The 4507-nt window shown below is 38.6% G+C and overlaps 1 pseudogene; it reads right to left on the reverse strand.

Annotated features, from left to right (window-relative positions):
• Positions 1-1197: 1197 nt before the first annotated feature.
• LOC138836744 (U6 spliceosomal RNA) lies at positions 1198-1295 on the reverse strand (annotated as a pseudogene).
• Between the last annotated feature and the right edge of the window lie 3212 nt (positions 1296-4507).

Consider the following 4507-nt stretch of genomic DNA (forward strand, 5'->3'; position numbering starts at 1 on the left):
TAAGAGAGTAAACAGGAAAATATTCTAAAATTCTATTGGAACAATAACCCGTGATATCACGGGTTATTCCAAGCAGAGTGTAAATGAAGTTTGATTTTAGGGCTAGCCCATCCATTAAACAGATGCTACATTAAACATAAAATTGCTTAATACAAAGTATTTGTGTCACTGGCTATTCTGGTTAAACACACACTATATTCATCATGGTTAAAATAATAAAGATTAATTTGTACTTTAAGTCATAGTTCAGTTGGTTACATAGCTATTCAGGAAAGCTCTCATTCATCTAAATGTTGACTTACAGAGACAAGATTCTTCCATATTGCAGTTTAACATTTGGAATATGTAGTTTCCAACTTTGCCACAGAACAGATGCTGGGGAATAAAAGAAGAGGATTTTATGGATTGAGCTGGAAATAGCATATACCATTTACACCTATGTGCCTTTGTCTAGAAATTAACCATATTATTTTACCTTGCTCCAAGAAAGGACTGAAAATATAGTTCGGTACCTAGGAAGACAAAATGGATTTGTGAACATGATGAATGCTGCTGTAGTTTGATGTTAACTGTTATTTTTATCTTTGTAGAACATATTCGATACTATGGTAATTTCTTTCCTTTTCTGTATGCCTGAAACTCATGTGGCAAAGGAAGACTCACTGCTCTAAAGTATAGACCTAAAAGTTATTTCCAGCTTCTCCCTTTCCTCAGTGCTCCCACAGTCATCAATATTCCTGTGGCTCATTTTTTTCAGCCTATGCCTTTATCACCCCCACCATCAGCCAGGTGTTCAACTGCCGTCTCCTGGAAAGAAATCTCTGCCTCCACTCTGACCTCAAACCCAATTTTCCCACCCCATCCATTGTCACCTCCACCAATACAGAAACAATAACAAATCTTTATTATCCTAAGACATAGTATCACTTCTCCTTACCTTTACACCTCAGTAGGTTTACTTCAGGCTCTGTTAAATATCTCACAATATCTCCTTAAACTACAAAACTGCTCTGCATACTAAATGAGTTCCTTACATATGGACTAAGGAGACAAACAATAATCTCTTAGGAGATATTAAAGTATATATAGGCATTTCTTTATATTCTAAGTGGTCCCAGACTTCTAGAAATTGAGAGTTTGGCTCTACATATTTGATTATTCCTTTTCTTGCCATATAGCCATACATTTGGAATATTTTAAAATATGGAATGCTTCAGCAATTTGTTTGTCATCCTTATACAGGAGACATGCTAATCTCTGCATCATTTCAATCTTAGTATACAGTATATGTTGCTGTAGCAAGTACTTGATATTGCTTTCTATTGCCTTCAGCATGTTGATGCTCTAGCCAGCCCTTCTTTACTGTTTCTACAATATGCAGCAATGGATTCTACAACAAATATAATCAAATAAATATAATCTCTAATAAATGTAATTATTCCATATTATATATTACATTGTTATATATTAATGTAATTACTAATATGTATTTGATTATAGTTTACAAGAGAATAAGTAACAGCAAAACTGTTAAGGCTGTGGCCCATGGGAGCACTTGTTCACTTTGCAGACGCCCATCCCTAAAATAATATAAACTAGTCTTCTTTCCTCTCTTCCCAGCATTACTATGTGTTCACTGATGATTATTTAATAAATGAAGTGACCTAAGAATTCTAACCAAATCTACAATTTTATCAGCAATTCACCTTTATATTATCCCAATAAACCAAGACAGGAAGAGATGAAGAAGAAATTAGAGAGCTAAAAAGGTCTTAAAAGTGTGGTGGATATTAAAGCAGATAGTTGTGACAGAACTGGTGATATTGTGACACAATCCTCTGGTGATATTGTGACACAATCCTGCCAAAGTAGGACAGGCAGGGAGGGAGAGGAGGAGGAGGAAGAGCATCATAATGATCCTTCTCAACACTTCTCTGGAACAAACTTGAATTGGTTTCTTCAAGGTGGGGGTGATGGGCTTGAGGGGGGGACCCTTTCTCTGAAGTCTGACAAGGAATAAGGAAATATTGCAGTCCCTCAGGCAGTCCAAGTAAGCACAGGAACAAGATAAGAATTCCTCACCTTGAGCACTCACACTGAGCTTTTTTTTGAAAGTTGTCAAACTTTCATGATAGAAACAGTTTTGATCCTCACAGCAAGATCTGTGAGGCAGGAAGGACGGGGAGTCTGATCTTTAGTGAGGTAAACTGAGTCAGAAAGGAGCAATTGTAGGTCATCCAACACCAAGGCCAATGCCTGCATTTCTTTTTTTTTTTAATTTTTACTTTTTGTGAACATACTGTACAGAGGGGTTAAAATTACATGGGCAAGATACTCATCCAGCATGTATTTATTGATCTCCTATTATGTGGCAGAGCCTGTGTCAAGCGAGGTTGATCTACATGGCACTTGCTCTGAACTTAGAGAACTGTACATTTGAAGAAAAGACCAATAAATCATTAACATAATAACAGGTTTTAGTTAATATCATAATTTCTGATTATGTTACCATAACATGGGAAATTATAGAACAATATTGTTAGAGCAATGATATAAATATACCAGCAGGAAGATTTCAGGATCAAGGAATCAGAAAGGAAAAGTCTGAGCTAAAAGGTAGTGAAAGCAGTGAAATTCCTGAAGGAGCCAGGTGCTGGTGACTCACACCTGTAATCCTAGTTACTCAGGAGGCTGAGATCTGAATCTATGTGATATCCTACCAGTCTAGCTGACCTGCAGTAAGCATTGCATTAGATTGGTTTAGCTAGCATCTTCCTCACCCCCAGTGTCTTGTAAATACCAGCTCCATGGCTAATAAAGTGTTACTTGTGGCCATGCCCTGGTGGCTCACGCTTGTAATTCTAGCTACTCCGGAGGATGAGATCTGAAAATTGCAATTCATAGCCCACCCTGGGCAGGAAAGTCCATGAGCCTCTTATCTCCAATGAACCATCAAAAAAGTTGCAAGTGGAGCTGTGTCTCAAAGTGATACAGTACTAGCTTTGAGCAAAAAAGCTAAATTAAACATTTTTTACATCAAAGGAAAATGAGCAAATATGAGTGAGGCAGGAAAAAAAGAATCACAAGGACCCAGAGAAACAAAGGTAAGTGTTTCCTTTCTAAGTGGAAGCTAGATAGTTGATACATTCATAAGTAAATACATTGGTTGGTGTGCAGGTATATGCAGATACATTCACTGAAATACAGTAAACTCAAATGTCATCTCAAATATTGTGTAATTCCTTAGAAAGGCAAAGTTCAACAAAATAAAAATAAACAACAGGAATCAGCTACTCAAAAGGAGTAGAGTAGGGTCAAGGAGAAATGAGTAAATGAATGAAGAAAAAAGAGGAGAAAACAGTCAAGAATCCTATGTATTTCCTACAAAATGAAAATGAATGAGGGGAGGAGAGGAATGGGTGAGAATTTTGAAAGGAGTAACATGGACCAAGACATATTGAATTCATCAACTGCTTTGTTACATGACAACTCCATTATACAATGACTTAAAGACAATTCCAGCGAGTCACTGGTGACTCATGCCTGTCATCCTAGCTACTCAGGAGGCTGAGATCTGAGGATTGCAGTTTAAAGCCAGCCCAGGAAGGAAAGGCCATGAAACTCTTATCTCTATTGAACCACCAGAAAACCAAAAGAGGCACTGTGGCTCAAGTAGTAGAGCAATGGCCTTGAGCTTAGGGACATCGCCCAGGCCCAGAGTCCAAGCCCCATGACTGACCAAAAAATAAAAAAGAGACAATTCCAAAACATTCAGAACAAATAGAGTGAAAGAAGCAAGGCAGAAGTAAAAAAAAATATTACAAGGAAAGAACTGAATTCGAATACTTACATTCCAATCACTGGGGTGTCATGATTCTATGTCAGTGGCATACGTTGCTGGCTCCCAGAGCCTCAGTTTCCCTCCTCTGGTGAGAGAAGGATCTGGGTCCCAGAGGGTGCCCTTCTAAATCTGAGGTTCTCTGCAGTTCTACATTGCTATTCTTGTTCCTCCAGAGAAAGACAGACAGAAAGACAAACAGACAGACAGACTGTGCCACGTGAGCCTGGTGCAGGATAATTTATAGTGCAACAATGCAAACGGAACATATTCGCCAACCACAATCTTGATTGTCATCATTATTGGCCTCGTGGGAGAAGTTTATTTCTTCCCTGCCCTTCAAATGTTAGCACAATGTGAAAAGACTGGCTGTACTTTTCCTGGGCTTTGCAAGAAGTAAGTCTGTAAACACGGAGACAAATCCATTTCAATGTCTGGCTTCAGGAGGAGGAGAAGGGGCCATCTAGAGCTACCATTCCGGCAGGGTGCAGTTCATTCCCACAAATATAATTGGAGAACCTACCAGGTACCTCATTTCCCCCCTCAGAGATCATTCTCTGCTTTAGTTCCATCCGACATATGTCCTTTATTAACCTCATGAACATCTTATAGTGCCAGGTACCAGTATTACAGGCTCATGCCTGTAATCCTAGCTATTAAAGAGGCTGA

This window comes from Dipodomys merriami, unplaced genomic scaffold (assembly GCF_024711535.1).
Source record: "Dipodomys merriami isolate MVZ:Mamm:240054 unplaced genomic scaffold, mDipMer1.0.p SCAF_256, whole genome shotgun sequence".
In the NCBI taxonomy this organism is placed as follows: Eukaryota; Metazoa; Chordata; class Mammalia; order Rodentia; family Heteromyidae; genus Dipodomys; species Dipodomys merriami.